General features: G+C 40.3%; 1 protein-coding gene across 1 annotated transcript in view; it reads left to right on the top strand.

Annotated features, from left to right (window-relative positions):
* Window positions 1–15,207, top strand: part of Hmbox1 (homeobox containing 1) — a 136,399-nt gene that overhangs the window by 103,663 nt on the left and 17,529 nt on the right. The gene's annotated exons all lie outside the window — the stretch shown is intronic.

Raw genomic sequence — 15,207 nt, forward strand, 5'->3', positions numbered from 1 at the left:
TCTCTCTCTCTCTCTCTCTCTCTCTCTCTCTCTCTCTCTCTCATAACCGTGAACCTGTTTCTTCCCGATTGACTGAAGTGAGCAGGGGATACTCGTGCTCTGGAAATCTGAATGCAGCCTGCTCCTTTTCCCTCATCTGGAAGTCTGATTCTTTCTGAAAGTTTGTTTCAAATTTTCCATATAGAAGATGGGAATGAAAATAATGTCTACCTTAAATTATTCACAACATTATATATTTTCCTCTGATAAATTTTGATATTATTTTGTGCCTAGTATGGGTTCTAATTATACTGATAAGAGTCAGTTAAATTTTTCATTAAGATATTAAAGTGCATTTATTACATAAAGTCAATATGAGAATGGATTAAACATTGAGACCATGAACACAGTGGATTACATTCTCTCTATGTTTTAGGAGTCGAACCTCAGGGACTCAGAGACTAGGTTTCCCTTTACGTCTAAATTTTTCTTTCAAGGTAGCAACATCTATCCATGAATCACACTGACTAATTTTAGACAAAAAGATATACAACATTTTATCTTTTTGTAAGGTTCCTATTTAGTTCTAACATATTTTTAGTCTCAATTTTAATTAATGAATATCTTCACCTAGGACTGAGTTTCTTCTGGCTTCATTTCATCTTAACCTGGCACAGCTAGAGAGGGTGTGGCTCAGGCCTGAGTTCTCAGAAATGCTGAAAGCCTTTCAAAGCACTGAGTATCAATTGTCTAAATGATCTGCGTCCTCCAAAAATGGAGATTTGTATTCTCAGAAGTGGAACATAAAATCTCCTGGCCTTAGAGTAGTGTATCACACTTTTTGGCTAGACTGAATGTTTGAATAAATACATAGCACCGCCAAGTAAGCCTTATTCAAATATGTTGGTATAGAATAAAAGTAAAGACTATTCCATTCCTCACTCCATACAGGAAGATAAATTTCAAATCAATTAGGGAAGTGAATTCATAATACATAGAAGAAGGAAACATAGGGTGTCTCTTCATAGAAGAAATCTGGAAATGGGAGAGATGTTTCCTAACTGAGCTCCTAATCAAAAAGCAGAAAGGAAATGATGGATAGTTATAAATGGAAAGGACTGCTGGAATAAAACTAAGCAAAGTAGTAAAATCAATTGGAATAAAATATTTGCAACTTTTATCGCCCTTAGTATGTAAAGAATTCCTAAATGAGGTAAGACCAACAGCTCTACAGAAAGATGGACTAAAGGGAGTGGTACAGAAATAATGCAGAAGCCGTTGAAGCACATACAAAAGTCCTACCGTTATTGTCATTCTTGTTTGGGTTTTCTTGAGACAGTCTCACCCTAGCCCTGGCTAGCCTTCAACACATGGCAGTCCTCCGGTGCCAGCCTCCAGGTGCTGAATTTAAACCACTGCACCCTAGCCAAGATACTAACCTTGAATTGAGTGATTCAGATTCAAACTCCATTGAGATACCATTCTTCACCTGTCACACGGGCAAAAATCACCATGTTTGGCCAAGTTTTCTCTTGATTAGGCTCTAGAGAAATGGCATTCTGATTCATTATTATGGAAATGCAAAATGGAGCAGCTTCAATGGAAGAGAGCTAGGCAGTGTCAGGGGCCATTACTAATGGATTTGCCCTTTACAACAACATTCCTGTTTCCAGAAACTTATACTGGAATATATACTGTCAAAGATATACTGACAGAGAAGAACACTGTCATTTAGTATCAGACCACTGACAACAGCCTGAATGTTGTCAGTAATGGTCTAGATGAATAAGTATAGAAACCAAAAAGGCCACTGACATGACTCAGCAGGTAAAACACTTGCTGTGCAAGCCTGACACCCCGAGTTCAATCCCCAGAGCCTACATAAAGGTTGAAGGAGAGAGCCACCTCCACAAAGTCATTGTATGACCTCCACACACAAGTGTAAATGCCCTTAAGACATATAAACAAAGAAAAAATAACTTTATTGAGATCGAGCTCCCTTGTTGAAAGTGTGTATTTTAAAACCCTGAATGTATCTATGTTACACAACTGTTACCACATAATTAAAGTATAATTATGCCCGCAGAATCTTGGTGTCTAGCAGAAGTTATTCTCCTTTTCTCCCATCTCTTTTTAACTCTGTGTAAATATTAATCTTTGTACAAATTTACCTGCTGTGGACATTTTAATATTATAGGAAGCCAGATTAGGAGGCTGTTAGAATAATCTGGGCCTAAGTAATAAGGGCCTAAATTATAGTAAAAAGACAAAGGAATAAGATATGAATAGAAGGCATAGCTATCAGAAAGGAATTTGAGGAAAGACATAATATAACTAGCTATAGGCTGAGCATGGGAATGACAGCAGCAAGAGCATAAAAGGAGATGGTCAGGCCACTCACCAAAGAGACAGTGTCTGCACCATTAGAAAATAGATTGGCCTTGGAAGAACCTTTCAGCATCCCTGGATCCCAGTTCTTATTATAAGATGAAGATTTAGGTGTAATGATAGAAAAAGGAAAGATAAACTTCAGAATTAGACAAGGGTTGATTCTAGCCACTCACCCAACCCTCATAGTGAATTGTTGGGAATGTAGGGCGTTGGTACGTTGATGAAGATGAGTATGAAGCAGTTATTGCTGAGAGTGCTTGTTTTCAGAGTAAGCCTATTCCAGCTAACAGGAACTATGAAGTTACCTGGCGTGACTCTCATAAAGTTGTCATGGCATTAGAAATGGGAGTGCCATCATGAAGTTAATTTTAGCTCAAGCCTCGGGTACAGGTGATGTCTGGTTACATCTTTCAACTTACATAGTTTCTACATGTTTTCCCCCAGCTAAATGTAGCTAGTGGAAAAAAAAAAAACCAACTCTTAAAACCCTGCTGATTTACCTAATTTTAAATTCATGGCCATGAACATCAAGTAGCTCTTCGGTTCTGTCAAGCACTCACTGCCTTCCTGGCTCGCCCTTTCCTCTTTCTTAAAATTATTTTACACTTTGTTTTCTCTCTGAAAACACCTCAACCTCCTTCTCTTGTGGTGACCTAATTCATATTTTACTGAGAAAAGCAAAGCACTAACAGGAGAACGTCCAGTGCCTGACAGCATGTGCACACATGTGCAGAGACTGTGTGTGTGTAGTTTCCTATGCCTTACCACCCAAAGCACTTCAGTGATGCATTTTCCCCACTACTTATCAGAGTAAGTAGACGGTCATGATGTTAACATTATGAACATTGCTCTTTTTTCTCTGCTGTCCTCTTGCATTCTCTATCCTACGTACATGACTTTCCCAATAGTGACTCCCAGAAACATTGATTATCACAAGGGGCGATATTATGTGGTTCTATTTATAGAAATACCCAGACTAGTCAACTCTGTAGAAAAAGAACATAGTTGGTATTTCCTCAGACTGGGGAAGATAGAGGCCTGGGGGTCAGGAAACAGCTGAAGAGCACACTGCTTTTATGAATATACCAAAAGCACATTTCAGATATATAAACTGCTCCACAAGTGAGTCATACCTCAACAAAACTACACATAAAAAAGGAAGACACCATTAGGAGCATCCCCTGTCTACCCTCCACAGTTGACCCCCATTGCCACCCTTTCCAAATGAGACAGCCAAGGCTCAGGGGGCTTAGGTGACTTGTTGAGGCCATACAGTCCAGTGAACAGCTGAGTTACATGTGTCTCTCTAAACAGTGCTTATTGCATATAAGTCCTGTCCCTTGAAGAGAAAGCCATTTTCTTCTGGGTGTATACAGTGCTCTAAGTACATGAAGTAGGCCTTGGTTAGCCCTGGATTAACATACCCTTTAGCCTTCTGTTTAGCTAAGAACATATAAGGGTTTTTATAGGAAAAGATGTAGCACAAACATTAAGAAAATAATTGATGTTGGGCCATAGGGACATGAGGAATCACAGGTTTATTCTATCTGTGTAGGTTGGTCATGTTTCTTCTTTAGAACAGTATTTGTTGTCTTAAAGAAGATTTGAGTATTTTAATAGAGAATTTAGAATGACATTATTGGATAATCTTAGATCAGTTACGTATTAAACTTTTGCTATATATTAGCACTCAGCTAGACTTACCTCAGTGGTTTGTATATTCACAAGATGGAAAACATTAACTATGTTGCACACTTGAAAGGTCTACATCTGCAGATGATATGAGACACATACTGGGATTTCCATCCCAGAAACTTGCCGGTTCACTCATCCAGTCAATCAACTGCTTCTTGGTAGTGAGGCAGTATCTGGCAGAGAGCTTAGAAACAGTCATCGTGGAAGAAGGTCATGAGCAGGCTGGATCTGAATTCTGGAGGATGCAGCCAGGCCTCCCGGTGTCCTCTTTCCTATGCATCTGTCAGGAATCTGGCCTTGGTGTTCCTTTAGCTTTGGAAACAAGTGTATCTCTGGAGTGTTAGGGTCTGTGACTGGAATGCAGAGAGCAAAACCTGGCTATTGCTCCTACCCCTGTTTCATTTCAATGAGGAAGGTAAATGAAGCCTCGAAATCAGGCCACAGGCTCTTAACCCAGTTAGGTAAGATGGGAAGAAAGCAACAACGTGGGGGAAGCCTTGACCAGAGTCAGGAACAAGTGTGAGAGGCCTGGCGGTACCAGGTTGGTACAGTGACTGGTCACCAGCTCTGGAGTCGGAGGTGTGAGAAAGTTACTCATGCTGTTACTTCTAGTCGAGTGATTGAATGCCTGTATGTCATCGTGTCCAAGAAGATAGAAATGAATGTGTCTGTGCACTTGGTGTTCTGCTGCATGTTTTGTTGTTCTTCTTGACCAGAATACCTATAGTATGCTTTTGTTCTTGGATTGTTTTTGTCATGGTCCTCTTCTTTAAGTCATAGAAAATAAGACCAACATAGAGCCCTGGAATTATAAGGAAAATGGTTTTTATTCTTTTGACCTTTGAACTTAACAAAACAACTTTAAGAAGTTCATCCAGAATATTCTCTCCCAGAAGCCAAGGAAGCAGCACTGAACACAAGCCTGAGAGTGAGTGTCTCCTTCCCCCAAAATTCAAGTATCCAAAAATAGGTTCTCAGAATAACTGCTGTCGTGAGCGAAAATAGCATTGCAGCCACAGTACTATGGCAAACACAAATTAAATCAAAGCTCTAAACTTGGTGTCCCTGCCCTTAACCTGATGTGTGTATAATCTGCGTTTGAGACGTGTCTGACACACAGATGCATTTCACACAAGTGTCTTATTGCTTCCTGGGAGAATTAGTATGGAAGAGACCAATCGGCTTATAAAGCATGTTTCTAGAATATTGTTTGAGGGGTCTGTAATTTAATTCCCTTAGTCTTAAGCATTTTGGAATTCTTCCCAGGACAGTTTGTGTTAATGCTTGGATTTGGTGTCAGTCTCATTCCTGTCTCTTTTCACTTGTAGTTTTGGTGAATTCCTTGCCGGGAGGATTCAGGAAAGCCAGATTTGCAGAAGCTAAGTTCTAGTGCAGGCTGGCATGGCCTGGGTACTATGAGCAGTCATCCCTGACTGGGCTCTGTCAGAAGACCATTTTCCAAAGATAGTTTGTTAATGCCTCCTTCGGCAATAGTCTTATAGAGTGTTTACAGGTGTAGGATAATGAAATATCCTAGAGGGTTATGATCTCTCATAACAAAGAGTGGTAAACAAAGTCATTGTTCACCTCCCACCCGCTTCATCCAGGTCGTTCTCATTTCTTATAGCATGAGAAAACTGCAAACTCATGTCTAAATAGTAACTTAGAAAAAAACTGATTTCTCTTATTTTTCTTTTCATCCCTAAACTTTCTTTACAGTCCCAAGAATATTTTGTTTATTTCTGTATTATATTGTTGCTGAATTGAGTGACCCTGCTAAGGAAAGTACCTCTTAGCTCCTGGATCTCAGGCAAGTTAGTAACATCAAGAGAAAAATGTAGTGTGTTTTTTAGCTCTTTCCATTTAAGTGTGATTTCTTTTTACAAGTGTCAAAGTCAGTAGTGGTGGATTTGTTAAGTGGAATGCCACAGCCAAGGACAGAGACAACTTAGTAAACTCGGGAAGATGCAGATGACATGAGGTGAAGCAGTTACGTTTTCATAATAAAACACAAGGCAAGGAGGAGTCATGGTGACTCAAGCCTATCAGGCCAGCACTCAGGAAGCTGAGTTTGAAGCCAGACTGGGAAGAATAATGAATTCCAGCCTAGCCTGGGCTGCTGGGTGAGTCTCTGAGAAACTGATAACAATGAGTGATAGTAAAATAAAGCAACAGATGCAAGTGTACAAAGGTAAAGATTGAGAGACATAATACAACTTAAATTATTTGTTTTAAATGTTGGTGTTGTGTTTTTGTGTTTTTTTCTTTTTGTTTAATAGCTGATGATATAGTGATTAAGAACACATTGTTGTAGGTACCCTTAGATGAGCCACTTGCCAAATGTAATGACTGCAGAGCTAGGAAGATGGCTCAGTGGTTAAAAGCCGCTATTCCAGAGAGCTAAAGTTCCATTCTTAGCACCCACATGGCAGCTCACAACTGTCTATAACCTCCAGTCCAAGGGGAGCCACCCTCTTCAGGCTTCCGCAGCACCAGGCACAAATATGGAACACAGGCATATGTGCAGGCAAAATACCCCTACATATAAAAAGAAAAAAAAGGATGATACTCATCTGTAGAAGTGCTGTGATTTCATGACTACAGCATACATGCCATGTGATTAATAGTTCATAATCTTCCTTTCACTACATATTCAAGATTTAAAAAAAAAATAGAGTCAGTGATCTAAGACCCCTATCACCAAGCCTGACCACCTGAGTTAAGTCCCTGGTAGTCGCATGTTGAAAGGGAAGAACTGACTCATGTAGGTTCACCTCTGACCTCTGATGTACCTCCTCCCCCAAAATAAGTGAATAAAATCTAGATAACAATAATAATATGTATTAATAACTTTCATGGTGTTGTGATTTGAATAAAAGTGGTCCCCATTGGCCATAGTGAGTGGCTATTAGGAGGTGTGGCCTTGCTGGAGGAATTGTGTACTGGGGGCAGGCTTTGACATCTCAGATCGTCAAACCACGCCCAGTGTTGCTTTTGTGGCTTTCATTTCCTGCTGCCTGTGTGTCCCGATGTAGAACTCTCAGCTCCTTCTCCAGCACCACGTCTGCATGTGTGCTACCATGCTTCCTGCCACCATGATAATGGACTAAACCTCTGAACTGTAAGCCAGTACCAATTAAATGTTTTCCTTTATACGAGTTACCATGGTCATGGTGTCTCTCACAGCAATAGAACCTTAATCAAGGCATAGAGTACTTTTGTTGAATTGGAAATTTCTGAATTTACCATTTCATATTTCTTAATCAATTAAAGTCTGTTTTGCCTTTCTTTTAAAATGAAAACCATCCAAACAGGACATAGCAGTGCCTATAAGTTGTTCCAGGTGCTTGTCAGACTGGGACATGAAGGTCACCTGAGACCAAAGTTCAAAGTGAGCCTGGGAAACAGAGACTTCATCTCTTTTTTTTTTTTTTTTATTTTGGAGGAATGTGGGATGAAGAAGTAGCCATTCATTTTTCTCTGTGGAACGCTACATGGTGATGAGGCATATTGAAAAGCTCTGGTCCTGTAGGAGAAGTGAATGATGGGTGGGGCCCAGGCTACCCTCACACAAGAGACTGGCAGTCAGACCAGTGGGATGCGTAAAGTAAAGTAACGTAACGTCAGGAGAGGAGACAACTGCAGAAGCACACAAGCTGCTTGCTGTGGTTGGGACAGGATGTTTCAGTCGGTTGAGAGGAGGCAGGACATGCCAGTAACAGGAGTGACTTGCTGTGAACATGCATTCACTCGGGCTAGAGTGGCGAGGGATCTTGCATCCTATAAGCTTGGCTGTCTCTTCATTTTGATTTGCATCCATGCTGCAGTGAGTTCTCTAATCATATTCTTTTTCATTATCCATTTTACAAGTTGTCTGTGCCGCCACTTTCTTCCCACATATAAACAAAGTGGAGTGTTTTTGCTTTTTCAGTGCCAGTTATTCAAGATTACGGTTTAAGTGGGATGATTTATAGGACAGCATAGGAATTGAAAGATTGGAACTAGTTAGCAGTCTTCCCAGACTTCCTTTCTAAAGTCAGAGCCTGACTAGACTCCCTTTTCTAGACATGAGAATAAGTAACTTGCCATTCCAGCCACACTGACTCTTTAAAATCTTCTGATTCGCCCCATATTATAAAGGACGTTGTTATAAAAGTTACAAAATTCAGTTTTCTCATTGACTTGATGTTAAGGTACATTGTCAGGATGGAGTTACAGACAATATCATTGCCAGAGAGAATCAGGGTGTTTTACCTGGCTCTTCAGCAACATGTTTTTTGTGCTCCAGGCAAGCATTTTGTTAGACCCAGCAGGCATATGAGGTACATGGCACTGGGCTAATGGTTCTAAGTGTAGCTTGAGTATGATTGAATGAGTGTGTAAGAAGACCCCAAACTTTAGCAGAGTCGCAGACTGTTATCCCAGGTCTGCTCCTCCAAACCTGTCAGGCTCAGAGGAGGGAGAGCACAGTATTTTGTGATTTTGTTCAAAATTTTAGGGTCTTTAGTTCAATTCAGAGATAAGTAATAATGGGAAGATTTAAAGGTCCCACTTAAAATGACTCAGAAATCACTTTCATTCCCTCAGTGTTGTCTTCCCTTTGCTTACTGTTGTTGTTTTCCTTCACCCATAAAAAATGTTCTATGCTGGCAGAGTTGAAGCTCCTGAACTCTGCTCTGTAGTGAATGAGAATTAAGGCGCATGCCCTCTGCCTCCCTGAAACGGTTTTGCCGTCAGCTGGTCCTCCCCCCTCTTCTGATGTTATCACTGTTCTAGAATAGGAAATGCTGGGGAATAAAGTAGACATTTTGGAATTAATAGGTACTGGAAGTTGAATTTTAAAATGAGTTTCTCCTCTTCCTTACCCTTGTGGAATACTCGAGTGAAGCGTGATGAGCTGCACCTCCTGTACCTCTGCAAAGAGAAGGAAGTTCTTAGCATTTATATGAGACAGCAGGAGCCTGGACATGACCTCATTTCAATCCATTAGACTATTTGAGGAAAAAAAACAACAAAACTTTGCCACTTATTGACGAGTAAAGTTATCCCAATCCATTTCTCATAGCCAATAAGAAGATGAACTGTCCTTAAATGCATTTTAAAATTGGCAAATTATACTTCCTGGTTCCTTTCTGGTCAAACAGAAATAGCTAAAAGAGAAATTATCATGATGCTTTTGAGGTGGATTAAAAGTTTTCCCCGTTCTCTTGTGGATGCTTTGCCAGCAGTTGTTATTTTTAACAATGTTTGAACCCTGTTTCTCAATAGTTCTTGAGCCAATTAAGTAGAACAGAGAACCCCACGATCCTCATGCCATCCCATAGCCATAGTCTACAAGGACACAAAACACAGTTCATACCATATTAACAAGTCATTGTGAGATATAATGGCTTCATAAGAACCGAACTTCAGATGTGTGAAAACTAATTGAACTTGTTGCACAAGTTCTAATTGGTCTTAATAATAAAAACCTGGAGCCAGATAATCAGGGTAAATGCTGAAAGATCAGAGAGACAAAGGAGCAAGCCACAGCCAACTCCTACCTTGCTAACTTCTCAGCTTTAAAAGGAATGAGCTCCTGTCTCCTTCCACCTTATATTTCTCTCTCCTCCCAGCCATGTCACTTCCTGTCTGTCTGTATAGACTTCCAGACCTCTGTGGTTAACTACTGGCTAGCTCCACCCTCTGATCTTCAGACAAACTTTATTTGTTAGAGCACAAACAAAATATCACCACATGAACTTACTGAAAACTCTGTGGGAAACGAGTGAATGAGCTTCTTCTTAAGGTTCAGATATGCCAGTTTCTACCTTGTGTAAGTCCTGTGGTAGATACAAGGGGACACTATATCATCAGCAGGATCAAAGGAAACCTTGGCCCTTGTTAATTTAACAGTGAGGGGGAAAGTTGTTACATCCTAAGATCACAACTTACACAAGGGCTTGCTCGTGAGTGTGGTAGGAGAGGAACTTGTGAGTCAGTGTTCTACATGACTGTCTTTGGGTTGAGGAAACTTGAATGTATTGCTAAGTGTCATGGTACAAAATCCTTGGATGTGCTCTTTAAACTATACTTGGAAGAAGACCTATGTACCATAGCAGTCCTGGTCATGATACAGTGACTCCTACAAATTATTCTGTTCTATTGCTTTGGTGACATCCCAGTAATTATGAGCACTGACTGCTCTTCCAAAAGTCTTGAGTTCAATTCCCAGCAACCACATGGTGGCTCACAACCATCTGTAATGAGATCTGGTGCCCTCTTGAGGAAGAGGTCAGTCATCCTAATTAACTTAGACCCTGAAAGCCAATATGGACAAGTTCAATAGAACCGCCATATATAGACTCTCTGTGCATGCTTCAGCATTTTTCAAAAGCCCAGACTCTCTTTTCTGTCATTTTGCTGACTGGTCAACAAAATAGCCTTTCTGTTTAGTTATGACTTGGAAGTTTACTCACCTTGTATACAGTTGCTTAGCAGCCTTTTAGCTGTGGCATTGAGTAGTAACATGTGGTCCCCCAGGTATTATCAGAATTAATTTGGCTTTTTTTTTAAAGACAGAATCTCCCTACAATAGCCCAGCTGTCTTGAAACTAACTGGTTTGTTGCCCAGGATGGCCTCAAAATTAGAGATCCACCTGCCTCTGCTTCCTGGGAGCTAGGATTTAAGAAGTGTTCTACCATAACTTGCCTTTTGTTGTTGTTTTTAAGAAAAAGGGTTTTTTGGGGGGGGGGGTTGTTTGGTTTTTTATTTTGTTTTGTTTTGAGACAAAGTTCTCTGTAATTATTAGCCTTTTAAAAGGTCGCTGAAGGCCCATTACCTACACTCTGATAGTTTGACTATCACTGAAAATGATTATGAACCCAAGACACAGGAAGGGAAGAGTTAGGCTTCAGGAAGTACTGGGGGAACTGCAGACCAGTGCATCCTGATTCTTTCTTCACTTAGTCTTGGCCAAAGGCTGAGATGTTATTGCAGCCTCAATTCTTAAGGGTTTATATACTTGGTTTGCTACTTATTGAGATGAGAGAAAAACAGATTGATCCCCGGGAAAACCAGTTCTCATTTTATGCTCAGACATTATCCTTGTGGCATGAATGTGCATTTTGCAAAAGCTTGGTATTGATCCTAAGGAAGAAAAAAAAAACCATCAAGGAGACAATGAGTTGATCTGTATCAATCCTCTTTTGTTGATCTTTGTATTATGATACATTATTGGTCTGCCAAGTATGAGAAACTTAATTCTGGATTACCTTCCAGTTCTCTCTCACAAATCTACTTCCTATCAGTAAAGCAAAAGGTGCAGCCACACACAGCGTGGCTGTAGGTGAAGCAGATTGAAGTGGAACTCACCAGCCCCAATGCCCAAGAGTTTGTGAACTTTCAAAATGTTGCTTTCAGCTGACTTGCATTTCACTCACAATTGGTAGTTTCTCTAGAAAGTTTGTGGACAAGCAGACCCAAGCACCACCTTTTGGGCATAGCCTTCTCTTTATTGTTAAAGCAGAGAGGTGACCAAATGCATGGAAATTTCATAAACTTCAGTCAGGCTGCTTGTGGCAGGCAAGTGCTCTTTCTTCATTGTTTTTTTTTTTTTTTAATGTGGTAGGAACTTGCCAGGTTTACTATTTGTTTGGTTTTGTTGTTGTTTTTCCAGAAAACTCCAGAAATATCACTATATGTATTGACTTCGATGTAAAATGTCCCTTGGGTTCATATGTTTGAAACCCTGGGCCTCAACTTCTGGTGGTGTTCTAGAAAGCTGTGGAACTCTTAGGAGATAGGGCCAAACTGGAGGAAAGGGATTTCTGGGGAATGGGTTTTGGAGTGTATAACGTGGTCTAGCTTCCTGCCCTCCCTTTTGACGGGTCTCCTGGAATGTGAGCAAACTCCCATCATGCTCTCCCACCATGCCAAACTACCATGTCCCTCAAACCATGAGCCAGAATAAACCCTTTCTCCTTTAAGTGGCCTCGTTCAGATAACCTGTGACAGCAAAGAGAAAAGTGACTAGTGCCTGGCTATCAGCGCCAGTAGTGTGCTGCGAGTCCACGAACATCTAAACGTGGAATCTGCAGTGAAGGGCTTTGCAACATGTAAACCTTGGAAGGCCACATTTCGTATGTGGTGTCCATAATTCTCAGCCTTGAGGGGTTTTGTTTGTTTGTTTTGGTTTTGTTTTTAAAACAAAAACAAAAGGGCATCTTGCTATCCTGATGAGGTATTGATGCATGTAGGTTAAGTGAACCCCACTGTAGACACAGAGACTGGTAATGTGTAACAGTGGTTTAATCCAGAGTTTATTTAATCCTCTGATGCCCGGGGAGGAAAGATGGGTCATTGTTGTAGTTGCCCCCTGAGATTTCCTTTTTCAAGGAAGCAAAGCCCTTGGGCGAGATGCAGCTGTGAACCTGCAGGTAGCATGAGTCCCTCATCAGGAACGCCTTGTGAGATTAGCAGGGCTATGGGCTAGTTGATTCATCTTTGGAGGTTTGCATAGCATATCTTAAACAAAATCAGAAACAGTTTCCTGTCTTTAGCTAACAATGGCCATTCCTATTAGGATTTTGAGTAAATGAACTGAATTAGGAAACCTGCGTTACAGGCCGTGTGACCTTGAATAAGGCAGTTCTTTCTCCTTCCTGGCTCCATCTATGAAATTCACGTTCTTACTACAAGTAGAAGATGCTGACCTGCTGATGTTTCTTTCCAGCATAAAGATTTGATTCTTTGTCAGGGTCTGCTCTACAGTCTCAATCCACATGCAATGGGCTGTGTTAGGACTTCCATGAGCATTTATGAACGATTTGAAAATTTGTCTTCTTATGTCTTTGATCTGTCCATAGGCTGATGCTAATTTTTCTGCTAAGCTTTTCCCTTGTAAAACTTTTAAGATACTGCCAAGCTGTGAAAACAGACAGCTTTCTCTGCAACAGAACTCATTTATATTTTAGCTTTCCTCTTCACGTACACCTTTTAAAAGGTTGATGTGGGGAGAGCCGTTATTTATTTTGTTCTGCCTGTAGAATTAAAAATGAACCCATCTGTAAAAAGGCATTAGTGTAGGATGATGGGCTTCTGCTTGCCCTACTCGAGTGCATTTGCAAAACACTCTTAAATGTTGCTAAAAGGTATAGGACAAACTAAGAAACTTTATTGTTTAATAATAATTATATAAAATTCCATTTCTCACATTGTAAGTTAACATTCTTTTCAAATATTGCATTTTGCATTATAAAGTTATTATATGATTAATATATAAATTGTGAGGAAATACAAGAAAATACAAAGTAGACAATAAGGCCCTTTTATGCTATCACTAGCATCGTTAATGCTTGCTGTGTTTTTCAGTCCTATCTCTTTATCTTATGTACATATCTTTTTAAACAGAAGAGACTTATATCGGCTGTACAATTCAATATTTAACTATCATTACATAACCTTTTAAATGGAATTTTATTATGAATGCTACCTTGAGAATATGTTGTAATTTATGGACATTAAAGTTAGCATCTGTCTTTCTCTTCTGGATCTAACTTAGGATGAGATCAAACGAATTCAGGAAATTATGGCCATAGTGGCCTTACTGCATAGCTGATTATGCCCCCATTGCATACATGATGGTGGCTGAAGTATATGGAGAAGCAGGTGGGTTGGATTTGAGAGAAGCCTGCTTACTTGCTTGTTTGCTGTTTTGTTCTCTTGTTTGCTTGTTTTGAGATAACAATTCATTGTGTAGCCCAGGCTAGCCTTGAACTGACATCCTCCTGCCTTAGCCTCCCAAGTTCTAGGTAATTACTGGTGTGAGCAATCCTACCTGGCTTCAGCCTCAAACAGCTGAATATGACCTTGAATTCCTTTTCTTCTTCCCTCCATCTGTTGAGTGCAGGCTTAGCAGGCTGATCTCTACATGCCTGGCTCTTTCTGTATTTTTCTTGTTAGACATTTTATTTATCTTGCTCTTAAATACATATATCCTTTTGTGTTAACTTATTTAACTAGGTACTATTTATATGTGGGAAATTCTGATTTTTAAAAATGGTTTATATGTATTTACCATATACAATATGAATTTTTAATTTTTATTAACATTCATTAATTTTGCAAAATGGTAGGTTTCATTATGACATTTCATACATATATAATATGTATGAAATTTTTGATCATCTTCAATCCCCTGTTAACATATTCTGCTCCCTCCCAACTGTTTCCCTTCCATCACCAAGCCCTCTTTCTACTTCCATGCATTATCTCTATTGGCTTCTTTTTCTTTGAGGATTATTGTTCCATGTGTATGCACATATAAATATGTAAACAACAACCTGCTGGGTTCATTTAGCATTGCTCATATGTGTGTGTTTTAGGGCTGACCATTGGTATCCGATAACCAATTAGGGGCTCGTTCCTGGGAAAAACTGATTCTCCCATCCCAGCAGTCATCGATAGCTTCTCATCTAGGGGCGGGGCCTTGTGAGATTAACCCCTTCCATGTTGGCATGTCTCCTGGTGTTGTCGTTGTTTAGGTCTTGTTTGGGCTGCCATATTGTTGAGATTCAAAGAGGCAGCTTCCATGTCATGTATAGAAGACGCAGTCTCACAGCAGACAGTCTGGTCCTCTGCGGCATTTGCAGTCTCTCCGCTCTTCATCCTTGGTGTTTCCTGAGTCAGATGCATAGGGCTGTGTTATAGATGTAGCAGCTGGGGCTGGGCAACCCATCAATTGTTCTCTGCTTTTTGGCCAGTTGTGGCTTTCTGTAATGGTCTCTCTCTCCTGCAAAAGGAAGCTTCTTTGATGAGGAGTAAGAGCTACATATATCTGTGTGTACAAGAGTTAAGTACAGGGAAGGCAGAAAGGGATTCTACTGCTTTGGTAAAGTAGCTGTAGTGGGTTCTGGGTTCTAGGGCTATATTGTCTCACCAGCCATGGGTAATTGGCTATAATTCCACTATCAGACATGAATTCCCTCTCACTAAATGGTCCTTCCGTACAATTACATAGCTGTTGGTTACCAACAAGATATAAGTGCCACTGTTGCACCTTTGGGGATATCATTGTTGTGGTTCATAGGTGTCTCAGCTGGGCAGGACTGTTGATTGCTTTTCTGCCATGGCAGCTTGCATAGTACTTTCCAGTATTATGA

Source organism: Microtus ochrogaster, chromosome 17, assembly GCF_000317375.1.
Source record: "Microtus ochrogaster isolate Prairie Vole_2 chromosome 17, MicOch1.0, whole genome shotgun sequence".
Classification (NCBI taxonomy): Eukaryota; Metazoa; Chordata; class Mammalia; order Rodentia; family Cricetidae; genus Microtus; species Microtus ochrogaster.